This window comes from Streptopelia decaocto (assembly GCF_964273445.1).
Source record: "Streptopelia decaocto genome assembly, chromosome: Z".
Classification (NCBI taxonomy): Eukaryota; Metazoa; Chordata; class Aves; order Columbiformes; family Columbidae; genus Streptopelia; species Streptopelia decaocto.
This window is the reverse complement of record NC_138657.1, coordinates 2,975,362-3,001,329: the sequence shown is the minus strand read 5'-3', so window position 1 is coordinate 3,001,329 and position 25,968 is coordinate 2,975,362.

The window sequence follows — 25,968 nt, the reverse complement described above, 5'->3', positions numbered from 1 at the left end:
GAGAAAGCCTGTTCGTTTTTCTCATTGATCGAATTGTTCACACAGGAAGAAAGGAAGAGAAACACATATGCCTCTGTAGTACATATTTGACAGGTTGCAGTAAAAATTGATGCCTTCATTCCACTTTGAGAGTCCATTCAAGCTGTAGTGTTGCCGCTGAACCTAGTTTTCTGTAATTTTAGACATTTGGTACATCTTAGTTTCAAAGGAATTTCTGAAGCATGAAGCAAAACTGTAAATAAGACTTGCATTGCATTTGCACTGGATCGAGTACCTCCCACAGATCAAGTAGGTGAATGTGCAAATTATTTGCATTTAGAAGCCTCTTTGGTTGTTTACTCATGCCTTTGTATGATTGATATATACAAACTGGGCTTATAACTGTACAATTATGTTTCTGCAAAACTGTCTTCTGTCTTTCGCTCTTCTGTGTTTTGGAAGTTGTGTCTTGATACTATTGTTAGTTACAGTTCAAAAAGACAGGTTTTCTCTCGTTCTGCTTCGGAAAGTGTACATCAGAGCAGTGACAAAATACTTCCTTGTACCACTTGTCTCATTCTGGTGGTCTTTTGCCTAGTCCCAGAATCTTCCACATCCCTTGTCAATCCCTTTTACACTATTTCCTCTATTGCATGAAAACAACCTTAACTGGATGTTTTTAGAACAAAACATGGTTCCTCCGTTGTCTATTATCTCTGTAACAGTGTTGATACTGGATAGGATGAGTGAGAGTAGCTTAAAAGGAGTAGGTTAAAAAAACCCAAACAAAACAACAAAGTGACACAGCACTTTCTGAGACTCCAGAAATTTAGACTGAAAAAATAATGGAAGGGGTAAAGCAATGTTCCTAGCCCCCCTTTTATATTTTTCGAAAACAAAAAAAATAGACCAACAGCAGCTAGAAAAGGAGGCGATGAGGAATAAAACCGATTAAGGCCTGAATAGACAAAAACAAGCATTGCTGTTGCCTAAAATGCTCATCCTTTCAAACCTTCCCATTCGATCAGCAGAGAAGACAGAACTATAGATAACCTTGGTAATAACATCTGTTCAGGATGGATATCAAAGAATATTAACTGGAGGAGCTGCGAATGCTGAAATAGCTGAGTCCTGCTGGAAGTATGCCAACAAATGATAATGTGGCAGTCCTTCAAGAATTAATATTCTCCAGGCATTATGCTGCCCTTGTCTTGTATATCAGATCTGGTGGCAAAGATGTTGTATCTCCCAACTCAAGACTTCGTCAAGTAGACAGGTTGTACGGGGCTGGAGAGGTCACTTTCTGTGCATTCTCATCAGCTTGCTTTCTCTCCTGAATCTAGCAATTAAATAATTTTATATCTTGGAAACGAGCATATTTATGTTCATTCAGCCAGTTAAAATAGGTGGTTTTTAAAATGGTTTCAGCATGATATTTTGGTTACAAACTGGAATGATGCCAATGATGTGATACATTTTCTAACCATGAGCAAAGGAAATGATTGTTGTTTAACTCCTCTACTGTTACGAAAATTTTACCAGAAAAAAATTTAGACTGTTACTAGAATTCGCTTCCCCTGAAACTGATATAGTGTCGTTGACAAAGCTAAGATGGTCTTGGGCAACATTAGGAAAGCTCTGGAAAATTATTCTGAACACAAAGAAATTGCAAAAGCTGGACTACATTTTGAGCATAAAACTTGGAATTGTGTGCTTGGCTTCTGATTCACTCTCCCACTAATTTAGAAAAGTCATTAAAACATTAGACAATAAGTCAATGAGCCCAGATTTCTCTAGAAAGAAGAATGTGTACTGACTAGCGCTAAACAGACACTGGAATTCCTGTCCTCTGGAAATTAAAAATAGTATCGTTCAGAACTGCAACAAAAATGACATTTTGAAATTTTCCACGTAATGAAAATTCTGACATTTTACTTAGAGAAGGTCAGAGTGACATTTCACTGTGAAATACTGAGAGCGTTTCTGCAGCTTCTTGGGTCATCTCCAATCAACTGCCAGGTAGAAAACCCAAGGATTTGGGGGTCCTGTGCACCGTGATTTTCCTGGGATGACGAGGGGCAAATAGCTTGGAGGTTTGGGGTCTGCAGCAGTCTGTCTGACGAGCTGCCATGAGGACAGATGGACAGGCTGGTGAGAAGCCAGGCAAATTCTTCTGAATTTTATTGGGATTTAGCAACAACCAACGTGTTCTCACCAAACATTTTGATTTTGATAAATTAGTATTTTCCTAAATTAGGAAGAAACCCCTAACTGCTCATGTTAGTAAAGTGCTTTGTTGTCTATGAATAAACTATCTCATAAACCAGCTAAAGTTCCTTATTCTTTCTCATATCCTGATCGTGTTGGCATTGCTTTTTTAAGGAAAGTAGAGATGTATGAGCTTTATAGATGTATGTTTTTTGGGTTTGGGGTTTTTTTATTTGAAATTTATGTTTACTTTACATTGGCTTCATCATTCTGTGGCCAAATTCACTTCTCTTGAGCCCTCCATTACCTGACTGTTGCCTTACCCTTTAGTTCCTTTTTCCTTATTTCTTTTTTCCCCAGTTGTGTCATACAGTTTATTTGGGATAATTCCAGAAGTTTAAGATCCTATCTTCCCATCTGCCCTCATGAAGCTGTGCAGTCCGAATCAGCACTACTGTCTGGGTAGGAATATGATTTTCTAATGGAATGGAATAATTTTATGTGAACTACAATGAATATATTATGTGAATGGGAGACAGATATGTCAATGAAAATCTAGTCCCACCCTTTGATCAGATAAATCTTTCCCTGGCTACAGCAACTAAACCCTTTCCCATTCAGGTTGTTGTGTATTAAATCAAGCTCTTCCAGCAATCTGTACTTTCACTTAGAGTCCTGGAAACCACAAGATGGAAGTTATAAGGACATAAGAACGGCAAATGTGATCTATTTATGGCAGACCTATATATACAACATCTCATCAGAAGCAATGTGAGATTTGCTAGGTGTTCAATCCTCTCCAGGACACTGATGTTAAATCCATGATGCTCTCACACTGTAAATTCAGTTCTGAGGCAGACATTTCCTGCTTTTTTTTGTATCCTTTTCCTGACTTTTTGTAAGTTGCAGTAGAGAAGACTAGCAGAATATGCACGTTCTGCCCCCAGCAGCAGTCCCAGAGAACTTCATACCCACATTTTTGGGCCAAGTTCTCACCTTTCCTTCCTCCCCAGTAAGGAACTATGGACGTAGGTCATGCTTGATCCCCAAGGTGCTTCATCCTTCTGTTCATATCACAATGATGTGTCCAACATTTCCAAGAACCAAGTTGCATTTAAATGAAGGTAAAATATGCAGAAATAAACACTGGTCCTGGTCCAGCCCTTTGATAGTCCATGAGGCTAGTTCCAGTGTCCCTGATTTAGACTGTCATACAACAGCTAAGCTCCACCTGGAGGACCAGATTTCTCTGTGAACAAAATGAGTACTTACTTACATTCCCAAACTCCCACAATTATTTTGGAAATTAATACTAATAAAGGCCTTTTAAATTACTTAGGTAAAAAGCATTATAATATAGGTAAGCTTCAGCAAAGAGCTTGGTAGGAAATCAAACCTTTAGTTTTCTGTGGAAGAAAAATGTGTATGTTATCCATATGTATTCTGATAGTGTCTCTGTTTTATTGTGTTACTTGAAAGTTTTCGATTTTTTTTCCTATTTAATATATACTACATGTGCTATATAAAATTAGGTTTAATGATGGGAAGAAATATTGACAATAGTTTAGCTTGATTACCCTGGTTTGGCAAGTAATAGTCTCAACTAACTACGAATTATAAAGTAGCCCAAATAATCTTAATTAGATATTTTGCTTCTAAGTATATGTAAATGAGTGGAGATGTATAGTACTTTTGCAGATCAGGTTGTGATTTTGCTGTCTTTGTAGATTGTGTTTGAAGAAGTTCTGAATCAAACCAGGGCAGGAGTTTTAAGGAATTCCAAAAACCTTGGTCCTAAAAAGTTTTGCTTTCTTTTAATTACAGTAAACAATTAACCTTTAAATTCATTGAAGAACAAGAATTTAAAATAAATCAAGGAGAAAAAGTAAGAAAGAGGTAACAAAAATAGAATAACAGAATCATAAAGTTATAGAATAGTTTGTGTTGGTAAGTAAAATAATAAGAGAGGAAAATTAGGGATGGTAGGGAGACACCACCCTTCGCTTCACCAGTTATGTCAAAATAGCAATTTGTACTGGACTTTTATATTTTCACAATGAAACTAGTATCACTTACTCGAAGAACTGTGGGAGAACTCGGCTCATTACCAAAAGCCAAGGTGGCTTTGCACACATTTGCACATTGGTGTCTATTTGAGAGAGATGTAAGAACGCTTCTGGAGAGGTAACATAGTCATTTTGATCGCTGCCACCCCACCTGAAAATTCAGCAGGCTATTCTGCAGCAAAAAATGAAGGCAACAAACAAATGAATAAAAGCTCACTGCTTTTGTCAGAGGAACCTCATTGATTAGTTTTAAGTATCTCTAGAGCAAGGAAATCCTGCACAAACGTTTTCTCATCATGCCTGTGGGCTGGCTATTCAACTAGAATAAGGTAAAACAAGAAAACAAAACAATTTACAGCCCAGGAATTGATTTCTGGAACTGCACGCACGCATTCCCTTGTGCTTTCCGGGGAAAGCAGTGAGGAGTTTGCTCTGGTAGCTCAAAGACCCGTGTGTAGGCTGCTTTGATAGCGCTGCTGACTTCAGCGAGCCGGGATCCACAGAAACCTCAGCTCCCTTTCAACTGCCTTGAGCTACAAAAACCTGTTGGGTAGTTCTGCTGGAGCACATTTGCTCTATGATATCTGCTAAAGCTATTTACAGCTACCAGGGAGATTACAGCTGGTGAGCAGAAGAGGTTTGAAGGAGAAAGTGTCTTTTGATCCAGATATATAAATTTTTCTTCCATTCTTGCAGAGGAGGTGACTTTCTGACCAGGAACAGGAGCAGATGTTCCTAATGCATTGACAGCATGTGAAGCACAGCCTTGCAAGGATACCCAGGCTGCCTGCAGAGTGACTTCAGAGCTGTCTGCCTTCGAGCTGAGCATCTGCCCAAAGAGTCCCAAAAGCTGTAAGCTGCAGTCTGCTTCTCACTTAGAAACCCGGCTAATCCTTCGTCAGCCTTCCCTTAGTCAAGCAAGACTGTTATGCCTTTAGATTAAAATTTAAATAAAATAAGTAAAAAATCTTTAAGTCCTGTCTGCTTGGTAATGTCATTAAAACCATCTACACTCCTTTAAGGGGTATGAGGGGGTGGAAAAGGACACTGCTATTGATCCTTGAGATTGTCATAAATTAAAGGCAGCATAGAATCATAAAATTTTCAAAGCTCATCTAGTCCAACCTCCTGCCATGAGCAGGGACATCTTCACCAGCTCAGGTTGCTCAGAGCCCTGTCCAGCCTGGCCTGGGATGTCTCCAGGGATGGTTCATCCGCCGCCTCTCTGGCCAACCTGTCCAGGCTCTCACCACCCTCAGGGGCAACAATTTCTTCCTCATGTCCAGCCTGAAACTCCCTCCTTTAGTTTAAAACCAACACCCCTTGTCCTGTCGTAATATGCACTTCTATAAAGTCTGTTCCCATCTTTCTTGTAGGCCCCATTTAGGCCCGGTAAGTCTGCACTATGGTCTCCCCGGAGCTTCTCTTCTCCAGCTGAACACCCCAACTCTCTCAGCCTGTCCCCAGCAGAGCTGTTCCAGCCTCAGGTCATTCCTTGGGCTCCTCTGGCCCCTCTCCAGCAGCTCCATGTGTGTCTGTGCTGAGGACCCAGAGCTGGACCAGCACTGCAGGGGGGTCTCACAGAGCGCAGCAGAGGGGCAGGATCCCCCAAACCTGCTGCCCGCGGGGCTGGGGATGCAGCCCAGGGCACCATTGGCTTCTGGGCTGCGAGCGCACATGGCGGCTCATGGCCGATCTCTCAGCCCGGTGCCCCCAAGTCCTTCTCCTGGGGCTGCTCTCCATCCTGCACCCCAGCTGGGACTGATACCGGGGGTTGTCCCAACTAGGGGCAGCACCTCGGACTTGGCCTTGTTGAACCTCATGAGATCTGCATGGGCCCACTTCTCGAGTACAGAATAAGGTCATCACTTTGAGGTTTAAATAGGCTAAATACTGCATATTTCAGATTAATAGCTTCGAACATGTCATACAACAGAGTGAACCATGGAAGTGTGTGTTTTTTCATGGGATGGTTACTCAAAAACATGCACTCTTGAAACACATTTTGGGACTTCAACAAAGAACAATAAAAACACAGGAACAGGCAGACATGCAAGAGAACCGCTTCTCTCTGTCTCTCTTCTTCTTGTAGTCACATCTTAGCAGAGTGATTAATAGTGAAAAGAAATATATCAGGATGGTCACCTCGAATTTATTTTCCTCTGAGTACTTTCTGAAACAAATGGTTCTATTTTACCCTTTCTGAAGAAATCACAATACAGACAAGATTTTACTGAAAGTATTTGAAGTTAGTCTTGATCCTCTGTTAAAGGAATTTCATATTTAAAGACTGGCTGGCTGTTCTTGGAGTGACTGGGAAGTGTAGCCTGGATCAGTTTCCATGTGCAGAGTACAGAGTACATTTCGAGTACAGAATAAGGTCATCACTTCGAGGTTTAAATAGGCTAAATTCTGCATATTTCAGATTAATAGCTTTGAACATGTCATACAAGAGTGAACCATGGAAGTGTGTGTTTTTTCATGGGATGGTTACTCCCATTGCTGCTAATGTTCAGTAACTATCACAAAAATTATTCTTCTCGACAAAAAACCCAACACAACAATTTTTCACTAGGCATGGAACACTGTAAGTGAATACCAGTGTAGGTTCAGGAAAAAATATTAGTGCTGCTCTTTTAACAATGGTTGTTATTCTGATGGCAAAACTAAATGTGAATATCTTCACTCCGCTAGTGATCCAAAAGCTATAGGTCTTTGATCTGCTCTCTCTGACAGCCTAGAAAGGTTCAGATGTAGCAGAAGAATGAGTAAAAACATGTGGAGGAGAGGGAGGAAAGTGCATGAACTCCAAATGTTTATAATTCAAATTATTTAGACAACAACCCAAAATGGGTTGAGTTTACCTAAAAGAAAGGGCTCCCTTATACAGAGGAGATGGCTTCTTACAGTGAATAGATTACATGATTCCTGGAAAGTATGAATTATGATAATTCATCATCAGATAAAATATCTGAAGTTCTTTTTTAATGTTGGAAAGAATTCTGCAGAAAAGCATAAAACTTAAAATGGAAGAAATTTGCCTTCTGTTTCCACGATAAGAATGTTCCTGAAAAGCTTATATTATATATTTATTAGCAGAGAGTTCACAGATGGCTTCCCTAGCAGTTGATTTTCAGGCACACATTGCTGACTCCATGAGCTAATAGAAAGAAAACCCTTTTTCTGCATACCTAGCCTATAGTGGTTAGATTTGTTAGAGAATGATGCACATAATCCCCATATATAAACCAGTCAAGGGATATTTTCTGCAAACTTAAGTGCCTCACGTGATCTTTTTCTTTTTTTTTTCCTTTTTTTTTTTTCAATTATAGGCTAGTAACTTTGACTTACAAGACTACTGAGCTTTATGTTCTTGTTCATGACATTAATTCACTCCAGAACATGTAAAATACAGGGTGCTAGTGTGCATTTTTCTTTCCATTTCTTCAGTGAATGAATGTCTTCTTCCCTACATCAGAAGATATAGTCTCAGCAAGAATGTTTCTCATTGCCTGGGAGAACTAAATGCTGGATTACATGAGTTGATTCATCATACTTCCCTGTTTGTCTGAAAAAAACAGAGACATCCATGCTGTATTTTAGGCCCACATTGTCAACCAGGATAAATCAGCGTAGCTCTGGTGAGTTCACATGATTTCAAATGATAGAAGTGATAGCCCACGAAACAAACAGAAACGGTATTTGTTGCACATCAATTCTACAATATGGAAAGAAAATAATAGCTGCTGAGGATAATGTGCTGATGACGAGACAAAAGAAGGTCCTGTAACTTTGTGTGGTTACCTTAGGAGCTATCAGACACATCCGCAAAACCATTTTTTGAGTAGTACGAGCTTTTCACCTTAATTGGAGCTATTATTTGCAGACAAAACTTTTGCTAATGGAGGAAGGGAAAAAGGTGTAATGGATGGTATCAGAAGGAGATAAGGATCTTTATAAAAGAAGGCATAGAAGGACAGAAGCATAATTAAGCTGGACTGACTGTGGAGGTCATGATAGAATAACAGGTATCAAAGGATGCAAAAGCGGAGAAGCGTTGGCATGGTGACTGGGAGGCACTTTAGTATTAAATATAGTACACTTTGGATGAAAACATAGAATAGCAGCCTGATCACAAATAGTGCTGGACTTTCAGTGATTCACATTAACAAAACATAAATGAAAAGCCTGGTCTACTGCAGTATTAAATAAAAATTTTATTTTCAGCAAAATATAACTTCTTCTAATAGTAAGATTTTGAGGCTGGGATATACCTCCTGTATATCATAGGGCATTACCTTTCACCAGATTACTCTTACTAGTTTTACTTACAGTCTATTAAAAAGTAGATACCTATTTTCTTTTAAAACACCATAGTGTCCTGATTGTTATTGTTACATTATTATGTCCAGTTAGAAGATGCTGTGCTCCATCCTCCAGTTTGGATGGTATTTCAGTGATTTCTGAAGACCAGGCAACAGTTACATAAAAAAACCTGCTTTTACCTTCACATGGTTTGTATTATGTTTTTCATTGTTTACGAACAGTATTTTGAAAATAGTTATTTATAGCTCTGGTGACTTTGAGAGTTTTATTTTCTTAAAGGACATGCATGGTAAAATAGAGACCTGTTCACCCACCTGTAAACCATAAAAAATAGAATTGGCAAAGTGACCAAAACTTCCTCTTACCTGATTGTCATGTGTTCTCTGCACCAAATTATTTTATTTCAAACTAGGACAGCCTGGTTAGTCAAGTTTAGGGCTCCATTTTAAGTGAGTGGATCTTTGTGTTATTAACACTAAATCTATATTTACATACTGGTGAGCTAGGCTGCAGTAACTTGAGTTCTTTGTAGACAAGACAAAATGCACAGGTTATGTAGATTTAGCAACACGTTACATGTGCACCCACAGGAATCCCATCATAGCTGACTCCTTAGAACCACAGTGCTTTGCTGAAAATGCAATCAAGCTTTTAGCTCTGGACGTCCTGTAATAATGGTATTTCAGTGTAAATTGCTGCTGTTATTTTTAATTTTCCTTCTGGACAGACAGAAATGTTTCTATGTTGAATGTATAAAAGTTTATATCCTACATAATTTTATTTTCCTTGTGCTTGTATTTGTGTTATTGCTCTTTGTGTATCCATAGAAAGATCTGTCCAAATAGCTGTTTGGTGTCTTTTCACATGAGCGTTCTTTATCAGGACTGTCTCTTGAGGATTTGCAGTGATACTTGTTCAACCAAAGCTGTGGCAGAGATGGTGTAACTAGCATCAGGTTAGCTCAGTCCGTTTAATGTGAAAGGCAATGGCTTCGTTGGAAGCTTAACATTATTAATGAGGACTTGTGCGTAGCTTCCAGACTCAGCTGGGGTGTCTCTAGCTCCTCTTTTTGCACCTTAATTATTCTTCCTAGCTTTTGGCTTGCCTGGCTGAGTTTGATTAAACCTGTAACTTCTGTGATATAAATAGTACAGAAGATTTAACTTTTAAATATTCCCCATTGTGGTGTTTCCTCAAACTTCCTGGCCCCCCAACTTCTAATCTAATCTAATCTAATCTAATCTAATCTAATCTAATCTAATCTAATCTAATCTAATCTAATCTAATCTAATCTAATCTAATCTAACCTAACCTAACCTAACCTAACCTAACCTAACCTAATCCAATCCAATCCAATCCAATCCAATCCAATCCAATCCAATCCAATCCAATCCAATCTTTTTTCTTTTCTTTGAAACTAAGCTATTTTTTTTTCCCCCTTCAATGTGCAGATGCTGTTTATTCTTATCGTATCACGTGCAATAATGACTTTTTCAGCTCTAGAGTACAGAAGTGTGAGGCCTATGCAGTGTGTTTACATTTGATGGAGAAGAGAATTCCATGTGGCTGAAAGTATTGTAAAATAGATTTTGTCTCTGTCTTCAGGTATTTATCCTCCTCCTTTTAAAGCTACCTTACTCTGTCATGTTAAACCCATTTGTAGACACAAAATCTGAATTGCAGAAGGCTTTAATATAGTAATAAAAACATGTATTTTTGTATCTAAATAGGCAGATAGATTAGATGTCTATCTGTCTATCCAGTGTATTGAGATAGATATGTTGTGAAGGTGTTTTAGTTATTTTTTACATTTTTAACCATGAGATGGTTAATTTCTTACAGGTTTATGGCACAAATTCTGGTAGGAAAAGATCTTAAGAAGTCATCTAGTCCAACCTCCTGTTAAAAAAGCAGCTGTAAAGTCAAAGTTGTAAAGGGCTTAATCCATTCATGTCTTGAAAACCTCTGAGGGTGGATACTGTACAACCTCTCTGGGACACTTTTTCCACTGCTTGACTGTCCTTGTGGTGAAGGATATTGCCTGGCTGGCAAACTTTGTCCTAATTTGCAAGAAGGGTGACTGGGATGACCCTGGCAACTATAAGCCTGTCAACCTCACCTCTGTTCCTGGCAAAATCATGGAGAAAATTATTCTGGGAGTTATTGAAAAACATCTGAATGGAAATGCAGTCTGTGGTCCCAGCCAGCATAGGTTCATGAAGGGAAAGTCTTGCCTGACCAACTTAATTTCTTTCTATGACAAGGTTATCCACCTAGTTGACCAAAGGAAGCCTGTCAATGTGATTTTTTTGGATTTCAGTAAAGCCTTTGATACTGTCTCTCACAATCTCCTCCTGCATAAGATGTCCAGCACCCAGCTGGATAAACACACAATACAGTGGGTGAGCAATTGTTCTGATGGGTCGGGCTCAAAGGCTTCTAGTAAATGGCGTTATGTTGGGCTGGTGACCAGTCACCAGGGGGTTCTGCAGGGATCCATCTTAGGGCCAGCATTCTTCAATGTCTTCATAAATGACTTGGAAACAGGACTTGAGGGGTTGCTGAGTAAGTTTGCTGATGAAACAAGATTAGGAGGAGCTGTCAACACTCCTGAGGGCAGAGGGGCTCTTCAGAGGGATCTGGACAAATTGGAGAACTGGGTAATCACCAACCACATGAAGTTCAACAAGGGCAAGTGCCAGATTTTGCACCTGGGATGCAGCAACCCTGGCTCTACAGACAGACTGGGGGACGAGATGCTGGAAAGCAGCTCTGTGGAGAAGGATCTGGGGGTTCTGGTCAATGGCAAGTTGAACATGAGCCAACAGTGTCCCTGGCAGCCAAGAGAGACCCATGTCCTGGGTGCATACAGCACCCTGGGGCACATCAGGAATGGACTAGATGACCTTTAAAGGTCCCTTTCAACCCAAACCATTCTGTGATTCAACCCAAACTGTTCTGTGATTCTGAGCACAGCATGGCTAGCTGGGCAGGGAGGGGATTGTCCCGCTCTGCTCCGTGCTGGTGCAGCCTCACCTGCAGCATTCACTGTGTGCAGGGCTGGGGAACAGGATAAAGGAGATAAAGCTACTGGAGAGTGTCCAGGGGAGGCTACGAAGTTGGTGAAGGGTTTGGAGAGGGAGCCGTATGAGAAGTGGCTCAAGTCACTTCATTTGTTCAGCCTGGGGAAGAGGAGACTAACGGCAGAGCTCATGGAGCCACAGGTTCCGCAGCAGGAGAGCAGAAATGGCAGGGCTGAGCTCTTCTCTCTGGTGACAAATGAAATAACACGAGGGAATGGCAAGAAGATGTGCCAGGAGAGGTTTAGGTTGGACATTAGGAAAAGGTTCTTCACCTAGATGGTAGTGGAGCACTGGAGGTTCCCCAGGGAGGTGTCACAGCCCCAAGCCTGACAACGTTCAAGAAGTGATTGTACAACACCCTCAGACACATGGTGTGAATTATGGTCTTGGAGAGACAGGAGTTGGACTTGATGATGTTTGTGGGTCCCTTACAACTCAGGACATTCTATGATTTCTATATCCAATTGAAACCACTCTTGCTTCAATTTTATTCCTATCACTTCTTGTTGTCAATTCTATGATAACCTCCATGATTTTTCTGATAACTTCCATGGAGGTACTGGAAGGCACCTCTAAGGCCACGCTCTGAACAATCTTGGTTCCCTCTGTATGTCCTGACAAGACATGTGCTCCATCCAGCCCCTGACTATCCTGGTGGCCCTCTAGGGAAGGCATTCCACTTTAATCAACATCATTATTTTCTGTGTGGGCCCAAAGCTGGATGTTGTCTAACATGTGCTGAGTAGAGGCGAATTGGTAATTTCCTTGATCTATTGGCCGTGCTGCTGTGGTTACTGCCCAGGATCAGTAGGCTTGCTTTGCTGTTGGGGCACACTGCTGACTGATGTTCAGTTTGCTGTTTACCAGGATCCCCAGATCCTTTTCAGCAGAGCTTCTGGCCAGCCAGTCAGTCCCTAGCCTATATTGTCCTTGCTGAATTTCATAGGTTTTCTATAGGCTGTTAACTCCATCCTGCCTTAGTTGTCTCGATATGATGGCCCTGTCCTCAAACTTATAATCTGATCCCACTGGTTTGGTGTCTTCATCCTCGAAGAGGATGTGGTCCATTGTCTCCTCCAGGTTATTGATAAACGTGTTGAACAAGATAGATGTCAAAAGATATCACTGTGATAATAATTCTTTTGTTATTAACATCCAGGTAGAACCCATTGAGGAATACTATCTGAACCCAACCATACAATCATCTGGTTTCCACCTACCCAAACCACAACATCCTAAACTGTAATGCAAGAATACTGAAGAAGTCAGCTGAAAGCCTTCCTGAAGTTGAGGTGAACGATGCCTACTTCTCTTCCCTCATCCATGGACCAATTATTTTGCCATAGAAAACAATAGGCTTGGTTTGGAATGATATAGTAAATCCATGTTCATTGTTCCCTGTCACCTTATTCTCTGTAGAAATACCAGAAATATGTTTCAATGTATTAAATTATTTTCCTGATGGATTGAGGCTGATTGACTGTGAAGCTCCTGTTTTGGTCTTTTTAGAAGATGGCTGTAACTTCTCCATCAACTTCAAAGATGATAGAGAGTGGCTTTTCAAGGACATCAACCAGTTCTTTCAGCTTTCTCTTGGAGGCATCCTGTCCAGTCCCATGAGCTTGTAGGGAATCAAGCTCTTTCTACTAGTCCCTTACTCAACGCTCATCCACTGCTTTTAGTTCGTCTCTTGGAACCCTGCCTCTAACTAAACATGGAGGAAACTAAACATGGGAAATATTGCTGGTGATCACTGAGGTGAGGACAGCAGTGACTACCTCATCTTTGTCTGTGTCTGCTCTCAGAAATCACCTACCCCCTTGAGCAACGCTCCCACTTTTTTCATTGTACAGGCGTTTACTGCTGATGTACCAGCAGAAGCTCTTCTTTTTGCCTTTGGCACTCCTTGCAAGTGTCCAGTTATGATGGGTTTTTTGACTTGGTAACACCATGTCCAGATAATGGTTCCAGATTTCTTCTTTGTACGGAGTGCCTGCTTTGTCCCCCTGTGTGCTGCACCTTTGCACTGGAGATTTGCGGTGAGTTACCCACCAAGGCAGGCTGGTCTCCTTATTTATGTGCTTGTTTTCTGGAGTGTTGGGTTAGACCATTCATTCACTTGGAAGCTGTTGTCCTTAAAGACATACAACATCCCTGAGCTCTTCACTCATGTTCCCAGGACTGACACATCCAATAGCACAGCTGACATGTCTTGTTGCAGACCCACAATGGGATTTGTGGCATACCTTATTGAGCAACTGCTTTTTTTTCCTTGTTTACAACTGACTTCTTGTAGTACTTGTTATGTGAACGTCAGGTTTTAGAATGTAATAATCACTTAACATCATTTGAACCTTAATATTCCCTGGCTGAGAAGGCACTGAAGCTATGTGCAAATAAAACGTGCTTGTGCTGCCTAATTCCTATCAGAGTTACGGCACTGTTCCACAGTATCTCTGCTGGATGAACCAGAACTGGCACATCCATTGATTTCTACCAGCTGTTTTCTGCCAATTCCCGTTCCTGACAGGTAGCAAGCTGTGTAGCTGGCAGCAAAGAATCTCAAACAGTTCAAATATGCCCCAGGGAGGGCAATTGCTCACCCTAAGCACATCAAGGAATCGCTATTATGCTTCACAAGATACGTATATATTCGCCACATCTGTCTCCTATTATTTGTACTTGGAACTGGCAGAGGACTGAGATGAACGTGTGCCTTTTTAATACCGTGCAAGAACAAGGTGCTTGTAAAAGACAAATGTTGTAGACATCTCGGTGAATTATTTCATAATGAAACTTCTTTTGTATATTCTGTGAAATGTTTCTGTAGCTGATCTATAACTATAAAAGACCAAACCATCCATTTAAATACCAAGACAGCCTATTGAAGTACTTTAAATCTAAATTTGTTCATTTTCATCTGGTGCTTTGACAGTCTCACAACACAGTACAAGCAGCCTTAATCTGGGGACCTGCTGCCTTCTTCAGTTGCTTTTTGATTTCTCTGGGAGCTATCCTCACAAAGACTGAGCCTAGCAGAGGATGCTGTAAAATACTTTCTGAAACATTAATGGATTTGGGGCAAGCCGCCATAGCTTGACGAGCTACCCCTCCTCAGATGAACCATTCAACTGACCATGTTCAGTTCCCTAGCTTGTCCCAAATGGAAAAACCTTTGCCTTTGCTTCTGTAATGAGGTAAAAACATCCGCCTTATTAGTTAATGCAGGTCAGATGACAAGTGGTAAGTTTTTAAGCTATGACAATGCAGCTGCTTGTGATTCCCTGTCCTCCTCTGTATTGCCTGAGGTAAAAGTGAGGTGATAAACTTGGAAGATGTTTTGTGCCCACAGCTTCTTTGGAAGTGAATAGGAGATGAAGGATGAATGGTATCTTACCAAGTGAGCTTTATTAGGTAAAACAGAGACATGTTCTGGTGGAAATATTAATATGTCTCTCTGGGAGAGATTATTTTGGTAGTAGTCTTGCAGGTCTCAAAACCTGTCCAGTGAGTGCACTTTTAAACTCTTGAATCAGTTGACAGCCATTAGTATAAATTCCCATTTCTTCTCCAACTCAAAATTACAGCACAAGATCAGGCATTTGAAGCAGAAATACGTAGGTATCTCCTATCTAATAAGACAGTGCTGGATCTAGGAGGTCAATATCTGGTATTATGCAGAAGAAAGACGTTTGAGAATCTGCCTGTTGGCTTCATTTAGAGCTGTTCATGTTCAGAGGCCCAGCATTTGTAAGTACTGTGCATTTTTTTCTTTTTTTTTTTTTTTTATTTTTATTTTTTTTATTTTTTTTTTTTTTTTTTTTTTTTTGCTTGAAGGCTAAGCAGGGAGTGCAGATGCTCACTTTGTAACTGATTTGGAGTGACAGGGGTTTAGTGTAGCCCTGCAGTTACTGACCTGAAGCATTCATGATTCTGTGCCTTAAGCAAGAAGGAATAAATTATTCTACTACCTTTCACTGTCATTTTAAATCTGCAAAGGAAGTGTGCAGCATAAAAACTTTAAGACCGTGATTCTATTGTTAACATATGATTTCTTTAAATGAGCTGTCAAAGATTAAAACAAGCTGTTGCCCAGTGCAAGTGTTGTTATTATTTTTTCAATCAGAAACCAATAAAACATTTTATAACGGGATTCTAAAGTGTATTTGTTAATTACAGTGATCATATAGTCTTTCAAATGCTAATGGTCTGACTCAAATTTCACTTTGTTTAGTTGCGTTAGAAGTTATGATTAAAGAATGGTATAGCTTTATAGTTGTTTTGCTGCCATCTGTGTGCACCAGGCAATAACTATGTACAGATGGTTGTGATTCAGAGACAGGTTGCCACATGCAAAAAAAGTATGTTTCAGTTATTTTAATAAGATTTATTGCAGCAGTCACAGTTAAATGCTTGAACCTTAATGATAATTGCTACTAATCCTTCAAGAAAAATGATCAGAGTTCAGTAAACCACAAGGATCAGATTTTGCTGTAAACTTCAGAAGCATCTCACTGCAAAGGTATGCTTCACATTTTCATGTTGTGTTTACTTCCCCCCCACACACTTTCTTTATTGATCAATTATTCCTATACCTTTGCTCTTGCATCATTCAGTATGAAAAGGCAAGAGGAAAATTACACTCATTCTCTCATCCCCTGTTTTCCTTCCCAGTTACCAATACCTATTGGAGTCTTCTGAGGCAATTCAAATAAGCAGGAACAAATTTGTTAATAACAGTAGAAGATACCTCACAAAACTCTCAGTGCTGTTGTATTAGCGACCGGGCCATGTTTAAACCCCGATTAAGGCCTTTTGTTTCTATTTCCGTGATGGACGTGGTGGTTTGGATTCTGTATTTGGGCTGGTGTCTTACAGCCATACCTGACTTCTGCACTCAGTAATCACTTCTGAAATAAGATAGTCCAGGCCAAGACTGAGGGAGCCTTTTTTGTATCCTAAGGATTTGCAGATTGATGCCCTTTGTGAGCTGACAAGTTGAAGAAAGTCCTGTGCGTGGGCTCACAAAGGTATAGCTGGAACATGAGTTTGTGCCTAAGAGGTTTCTCCAGCCTAAACACTTCAGTGCTCCAAGAAGTCCAGTTCTTCCTCTTGATTTTTAGCTTAGATTATTCTTTACCTTCTAGTGGATACTGAAATTTTCAGATAAATGCATGTATGTGTGAGAATGCATAAATTTAGCGTGTATGCGCTTATGCAGGGGGGTGTGTGCGTATATGTTAAGGTACAGATGTGTATATATATATATATTATACCATCCTAATAACAGATGTACTTAAATAGCCATTTGTTTTTAGAAACCATTCATGAGTTTTCCTTTCAACATGATTCCTCAGCTGGTTTTAATTTAGTTAGTAACTTTTATTTTTTTGTGGTTAGGATAAGATCTGACATACAACTGGTAGAAAGAAGGATGTGAGAGCCAGAAAAGGTCAGGAGTCCAGGAAAATTACGCTTATTTATTTTTATATGCCCAACATAGTCCAGTTTACACTTGTGATATTACAGAAATTTGGAATTATAGCATATACCTGTATAATACGAAAAGTATCGTAGATGTTACACGTCCATCTTGAAGACTTCAGGAAGACGTATGATCGTTATGACGTGATTTTTCTGCTGGTGTTGAGTTTGCTCTGTAAACTCTTGTCACCAGCTGTACTGTGAACTGCCATGGGCAGTCACACAGAAATCACAGCTACTGTGGACCTATTATTTATGGGGATCTGTTATACTCTTAGTATCAAGTGGGTCACCCTCAGTATCAACCTGTTTTGCAAAGTAGTAGTTTTATTGATGTCTAAATGTTAATTTAATGAAAATAATTGGAGCAGCATGTAAAAGAAGTTTTCCCTTTCCTCCCTCTTGTGTGTCACCTCTTTTTCTTTTGTGAGACTCTTGCTTCATGGAAGAGTTTCAGGACTAGAAATAAAAAAAAAGGAAACAAAAAGGGCAGCAAAAAGTGACCTTTTCTCTCATCTTTCTGTATCCTGTGAAATACAGTTTTGCAGTGCCCCAAGGTGAGGAAGGTTGTCACTTTTTGTCTGTGTGCATTATTGTTCTCTGCCACCATGAAGTTGTATTTAAGGGGAAGGGTGCTAAATCCTATTTTCACTCAAGGCTGTGATGAAATGGACTGAGAAGCTACCTCAGTTTCTGGATTGTTGACTTTTTTGTTGTTGGATTAAAAGAAAAAAAAGAAAAACACGGTTACAAAAGAGGAAATTTTTATCAGTGTTCTGCTAGATTACAAAATGAAATCTTTACAGGTGCTTTGCTGGACTCCGAAATAGTCCTTCTGAAATTCTCAGTTACATTAAGAGAAATAAACATTACAAGCATGTCTTTCAGACTAGAGAATGTTTTAAAATAAATATCTTAATGATGGTTAATGAAACCATTTAAGGCAGTGGCTTCCCAGACATTTTAATAGTGTACACCATTTTTCATTAAAGATTATCCCTTGGATGAAAACAACGTGGTTTTTTTCTGATGCTAGTGACTTTTAAAATTAAAAAGCAATGTTAAGAAAATGTTTAACCACTCTTTGAACCCTCTTTAGATGGCAGAAAGTAAAGGACAGGCTCAATCCTGATGACATACCTGAAGAATCCCAGAATCACAGAATCCCAGAATGTGAGGGGTTGGAAGGGCCCTGGAAAGCTCATCCAGTGCAATCCCCCCATGGAGCAGGAACACCCAGGTGAGGTTACACAGGAAGGTGTCCAGGCGGGTTGGAATGTCTTCAGAGAAGGAGACTCCACAACCTCCCTGGGCAGCCTGGGCCAGGCTCTGCCACCCTCACCGGGAACAAGTTTCTTCTCAAATTTAAGTGGTACCTTTTGTGTTCCAGTTTGTACTCATTACCCCTTGTCCTATCACTGGTTGTCACCGAGAAGAGCCTGGCTCCATCCTCCTGACACTCACCCTTTATATATCTGTAAACATTAATGAGGTCACCCCTCAGTCTCCTCTTCTCCAAGCTAAAGAGACCCAGCTGGGTGACTGTGTGAATCTGGTGACTGAAGCAGCTTCAGGTGAAGGATGGCAGAGTTCACACCAGTCCTAGGGCTGACATATGTTTTTTTACACCTGCCAACATCTTCCGAAGGCTACTCCTGGGCCTGTTTGAGAGGTGTGATTTTTCAGCCTGGTGTCCACGGAGTGGAGAAAGATAAGAATACTGACCCTGCCAGGCTTCCCAGATGATCAGGAATTAGATAATTTTTATGGCTCCTTTTGACCACCAAACGATGCAGAAAAGCTGCAAGATGCCAAAGGAATGGCCTTGAGCTCCACTGGGAATAAACAATTAAATTGTGCTGTGTTTTCTTGGCCTCCTCTGCACCACGTACTGCAGATTGGCAAATCTGGTGGTAACAGCCGAGTGAAGGAGGCTGTGGTTTGCACGAGGGTCAGAAGAAGGCAACAGATCTGTTGTGACAAAGTCGTGTAAACACTGACTGTCCAACTGGAAATTTCCATCCATTCTGGAAACTGAACTTAAACTCATATTCTAAGCAGTAATATTTAAGTGGTTTTAAATGAGCACGCAGGGGCTTCAGAGAAGAACTGCAACCCTTTCTGTCCTAGCCTTACCTGCTGTGTGTCTGTCTCTATGTACAATAGTCTATAAATATGTGTGAGCATCTGTTACTGTATTCCTTCCCGTCTTCCCTCCACAAGCCAAGATTTCCATAGTCTGCTGCCATGGCACTTGTATATGACATTTTGAATGCATGAAGTGCAAAAGCATGACATTTTGAATTAGAAATTAATTTAACAAACGTGTCTGTGGAAAAACGTTTGGATCTTCAAAATTTGTCAAATGATATTTGAAAAGTTGAAAAGAAATAGCACAAAATGAACTGAGGAAAGTTTAGTGCAAAAGTTAAGGGGAAAAAACTGTTCATGGCTTGAAAGGCATCATGGGTCTAACAGATAGGATATGAATCTGATGAACACTAGTCGCTACTTAATGCTGCTATTTCATTTCTGTTCATTGTTTGCTGTTTAAACTCTTTTTGGACAAAAACAATCAGAGCAGGGAATCTCCAATGGCAGCCCAGTCTCACTTGCAAACTGTATTGCAATGATCCCTGCAAACTAATGTAGCATAAGTAATAATTATTTACCATTTCTGTGTAGCTGTAGCAAGTTAAAAATAAGTTAGTTGAGGATGGGCAAAGTTGTCAAATTATGTAAGTATGCAGATGGAAATGATTTGCAAATTCAATTGGCTTGCAACAAAAATCGATGCAAATAAGCACATATATTTAGTTATACCACATGTCACATAGAAGCTCAAGACTGGTGACCTTGGTTATTAAATTGGCTTGTTCTAGACCGAATAAAAACAAAGGCTTTCCTGCATGCTATTTTAAGTGTTGATTTTTTGCACTTTTTGAAAATGAAATTTTAGAAGGCACTGAATTATATGAACACATTCAAAGCTCAAAAGCAGGGTGCCAATCCTGTTTTCAGATCCACAGAAATGGAGGCTAATATTGTGCTAAGGTCTAATTAAGACCAACGAACTTCCTGCTGCTTGCAGAATTGGTGCCAAATGGTTGCAGTAGACAAGGCAAACAGATAAAGAGTTTATGTGTTAGGTGGCACTGGAGGTTTTTCTGCACATCTTGAAAGGAAACATCATTTCTGCCCCTTTCTGGGACTATCAATGTTTCTCACTCTAAGAAATATTTCTTCTTTTGAGCCTTTTTTTCTTTCTATGACTTGGTATTTCACAATGTGTTTTAGAATAAAGAGTTTTGATGAGATTATTGGGGTGATTTCACACTGGGTGTCTCTTTTAGTGGAGGTCTTCTCCCAGGCTTTTGCACATCCCTCTCCATTGCTATGAATTGTTCCATCACACCGTGGTCTGACATTTGATGCATGTGTAACATCAGTATCCCTCATTATTGCACAATGTACAGTGGGGTAATATATTCATGTTTATTAATTTAAAATCCTGTTTGCTATGAGCAGTAATATCACTTAGCTACAGTCATTTTCCACTTCATTTGGTATCCTACTAATTTTAACTGCATGATACTATTTGCCATTCTGGCAGCTATATCTTATATCTTCTTTGTATTTCTTTTAATTAACTTCTTTTTTTGCTAAAAGTACTGATGGGCGCACGTGAGATTTCAACATCCGACCCTTTTGAGATCTCTTAATCTTAGCCCAAATATTTGCTTTGTCCCTCTATGTAATATCTACGAACTCCACAAAAGGTACACTTCTCTGCAGGTGTTCTGCTAGTCCTTTTTTTCCATTGACATCCGAATTTCCTCTTTATCTTCCTGCTTTCAGCCTCAGTCCCAAAATTGCAGAATGGCTCAGGCTGGAAGGGACTGCTGGAGGTCATCTTGTCCAACCCCCATGCTCAGGCGGGGACACCTGGAGTCGTTTTCCCAGGACCGTGTCCAGGTGGGTTTTGAAGATGTCCAAGGATGCAGACTCCATAACCCCTCTGGGCAACCTGTGCCAGTGCTCAGTCACTCTCTCAATGAAAATGTGTTTCCTGATGTTCAGAGTGAACCTTCCGTGCTTTGTGCCTGTGGCCTCTGGTCCTGTCACTGGGCACCACTGAACAGACCCCAGCTCCCTCCTCTTTGCATCCTCCTTTCAGGTATTTGTATACATGGAAAAAATCCCCCTGAACCTTCTGAACACAGAATCCCAGAATCCCAGGATGCCAGGGGTTGGAAGGGACCTGGAAAGCTCATCCAGTGCAATCCCCCCATGGAGCAGGAACACCCAGATGAGGTTACACAGGAAGGTGTCCAGGCGGGTTGGAATGTCTGCACAGAAGGAGACTCCACAACCTCCCTGGGCTGCCTGTTCTGGTGTTCTGTTACCCTCACTGAGAAGAAGTTTCTTCTCAAATTTAAGTGGAACCTTTTGTGTTCCAGTTTGAACCCATTACCCCTTGTCCTATCACTGGCTGTCACCGAGAAGAGCTTGGCTCTATCCTCCTGTCACTCCCCTTTCCATATTGATCCCCAGCAATGAGTCCCCCCTCAGTGTCCTCTTGTCCAGCTCCAGAGCCCCAGCTCCCTCAGCCTTTCCTCACACAGGAGATGCTCCACTCCCTTCAGCATCTTGGTGACTGCGCTGGACTCTCTCCAGCAGTTCCCTGTCCTTCTGGAACTAAGGGGCCCAGAACTGGACACAATATTCCAGGTGTGGTCTCCCCAGGGCAGAGTAGAGGGGCTGGAGAACGTCTCTTGACCTACTGACCCCAGCTTGGTGTCACAAGCAAACTTGCTGACAGTCACTCTATTCCCTCGTCCAAGTCATTGATGAATATATTGAATAATACTGATCCCAGCACTGCCCCCCGAGACACTGCACTAGACACAGGCCTCCAACTGGACTCTGCCCCATTGACCACGACTCTCTGGCTTCTTCCCTTCACCAGTTCACAGTCCACCTCACTACCCAGTCATCCAGACCGTACTTCCTCAGTTTAGCTGCGAGGATGCTGTGGGAGACTGTGTGAAATGCCTTACTGAAGTCAAGGTAGACCACATCCAGCCCCAGCTCTCTCAGCCTGTCCTCATAAGAGAGGTAGTCTAATCCCCTACTCATCTCAGTGGTCATTTGTTGGAATTTGCCCACTCTGCCCATGTTTCTCTTGTACTGGAGAGCCCAGAACTGCACCCAGTGCTCCTGTCGACCCACTACTGTACCCTTTCTTCTTCTGTGTGCCCACTTCCACTAACATGATTCTGGGGTTTTTTTTTGTTTTGTTTTTTTTGTGTGTGTGTATACTGTGTACTGTTCAAACCATTTTCTGTTTCTTCTCAGCAAACCATACTGTGAGGTTGGACAAGAGTCTGGAAGTCATCTAGATCCTGTGGTATGGTCACCAGCAAGCGACAGGTAGGTGGGAAGCCGGAAAAAGCCCAAGAAAACCTATATGGAAACAGAAGAATGTTTTGATTATAAGACAAGTAAGAGATTTCAGTACATGGGATGTTGAGACAATACGTATGCCATCGGAAATTACAAAATGTATCAATAAATTTGCAAATTTTTGTCATTTTTACTGACCAAGTTATTTTCATCTCTGCTTTTTCCCTCTCCAATCTAGCTCTTATCCTTATGTCATCAAATAAAAGTTCATACTTGTACCACAATTAAGTACTTTTGAAGCATTTTAAATACCAATATTTCAAGATATTTGATTACTGAGTGTTTTTAGTTTCACCTGAAATCTTACTAGAAGAAGAAGTGTACATTTTTACAAACAAGGTGTCAGAGGCAAAGGGAAGCTCTATGTTGCCCAAAGTCAAAGCAACAGTAAGTCTATGACAAAGAATTGCAAATATCCTATAGATCTGAAATCTTCCGAGCCAAGAAACTATATGATTTTTTTTCTGCTAAACTTATGAGAGGTAAAAGTCCTGACTTCTAAGGAAAAAGTACTTAAACAGGGTCATACAGAGGTCGAAAAGCAAGCTCATTAAGTGGAAACTGGAGCAGCTTTCTCTGTATGTTCAGGATGTGCAAGCATTCCAGAAAGGTACAGTCCGTACAACCCCACTGTATAAGAGCTACCTGGAGAGTCCTGCTATTTTTTGTTTTCATTTTTCTTCTATTCTGCATCTCTGAAGGATGGTGTCAACTTTTCTGGATGTGGGTATTGTCCAGGACCTGCAAAACTGCTTCTGATCCTCAGATTGTTTCCCTTTGTCCAATCCTATTGTCTGGTTCTCTCTCCCTCTCTCTTTTTTTTTTTTTAATATTCAAAAACAGGCTCAAAATCAAATTTAGTGTGTTAAAACCAAATATCAGTGTAGGTAAAATGGCTTTTTATTTCTAAAGATGTCATAAATTACAATTTGCTATGGTTATTTTTATAATCTTGCAGGAGTTTAAGTTTTTATGACTTTTCTTAGGTGAGTCCATTTCCAAATCCCCCTACCACTGCCATTGTGACCAAAACATTATTTGGGTTCAGTCTTTTTCTCCACAGGATACTCCATCCCCTCTTCCCTGTTGTCAATGCCGTTTTCTTCCACTTCATCAGAAGTTGCTGACTTTCCCATATGGTGCCAGCTTCCAGGGTTTTTATTCTGGCTTTTCACTGTGTTTCTTTAAATTCTTTGCACAGTTGTGTTTGGGCCTACTTATCAGGTCTCATTGCTTAGGCTTTATTTCTAGGTTCCCTTAATTTTTTCAGATCCTCTTGTGTCCTTTGAGGTGTCGCTGGTGTCCCCCCACTATGTATTCCCTAGTTATCTAAGCCAAAACCTCCTTTCTACTCTTTTCTTCAGAAGCCACACATCCCTTCCAATCCATATCCTATCAGTCAAAAGTTTTCTTTGCCCCAAATAGTATAAAACAGGAAATAAGAAAATGATCCAGGCAAGAAAATCAAATAACACACAGTTGAGCTAACAGGAAACATGAAAGATTCCAATAAATTGTGTAAGTTTATTGTTGTAAGGTTTTACTTTCTTGCCCCATTCTACAGTGTTTTCATCTGTGTGACATGTGAAACTAGATAATAAAGTCTTGCTGGCAGGAATGGCATCTTTTTTCTTTTCTTTTTTCTTGTTTTTTGTGCCCCTAGCACAGCATGTGATGACCACATTGTAAAACATGTGCTTTTTTTTTCTTTTAAAGAAACATCCAAAAGAATAATGAATAATGTAAAGCTTTATTTCAACTCCTGATTATAAACTGGCTGTAAAATGTCATATGTTAAAATATTATTTTCTTACTTTTAAAGCTACTTGTAAATGTCTTTGAGTTGTAACAATTGTAATTGTTTTTCAGCTGATTTTCATGTCACCTCAGATCAATGTTAGCAGAGTTTTGTAAAGATACAGAACACATCTAACGAGATTTGATTTTAGAAAAAAGACACCAAGATGCTACAAAATGAAAATAACTTTTCTCCAGTTGATCCATGCCACTTATTCTCAAAGTAAGTCTGTCACCATAAGCTCAGGGGCAAATTGGAAGGGCCCAACTCCTTGTCCTTACATTAGTTTTTCCTGTACATTATTTTGGAATTCACTAACACAGGTAATTATGATGATGCACGAAAGACACCCAAGAATATAGGTCCGATCTGTGATAGTATGGACACATGGACACATGGTGATAAGGAACAATTTTTAACCTGAAGCCTGAAGGAAAAGGTGAATAGAGCCATTATGTATGTATGTTGGAATTCACCACGGCAGAGTGAACATCTGGCTCCTTAGGGTAAATTTGGGTTTATTTTTTGCATATATGGTGATAATGTTTCAGTGGGAGGTGAGAGATGAATGGGGTCTACTAAAGACAGTGCCGTTGTGGCTCTGAAGGGACTTCTGCTTCCAATGATGAAGGTAGAACACATCTTCAGAAAAATCCACGCAGAAAGCCAAGAAAGACATTTTATTATGTATTCTTTTTGGCCACCGAGTTTCAGAAAATGCTGCCAACAATCCATAAAATAAGGGAGAGAAGTAAGGACTAAGGAAATTTGAGACTGTTACATTCTTTCTTCATAGAAATTCCTACTTTTCATAGACTCTGTATTGCTTGGTAAGACCACCTTTTAGGTGCATCTGCTCATTTTAAGAGGAATAAAGACTTAAATTTTCACTTATTTGAACACAAAACTGAAATAAAAGTTTCGCCCAGGTCCTTATTGACCATTCAAAATCGTGTATTTCAAAGCAAACTATGGTAACTGAGAGGCTTGACACTTTAAAGGCTTGTGGGTAAAGTTTCGAATTAACAAGCAAAATGTGTGCAACATCTGTGACAGCGTTTCACTGAGTGCCCTGTAAAACTCAGTTTGCTGCTTCCCTGAGGTGGTTGTCATAAAGTGGTTATCACTTCCAATGGGAAACCATGTCTCAGGTAGTGCTTCCAGAGATGATCAGTTCAGCGATAATGATGCTTTTTTTGGAAACTACAGTATTATTGTAAAATATGAGGATCTTTGTTTTATAGTTTCCTCTTTGATTTATAGTTTAATCTACTAAACATAAAGATATTAAAGTATCTCCAAATGGACATGGAAAAATATCAAAAGGCAGTCTTCTGGCTGGCCAACTGAATGGGTAAAGAATTGAGCATTTTATGGGAAGCTGTTCTTCATAGATTTCCATTGCAAATACAATCAGTATGGACTGGTGTTGAATTTCCAAGGAAAGGGAGTCTTAAGCACCTTAAGGCGCATGCAGTGCCATTGTTTATCTGTAGTGAACTTATACTGCAAGTAGTAAAGCTGATATTTGATATTTGGCTTTATTCCATCTACTGAG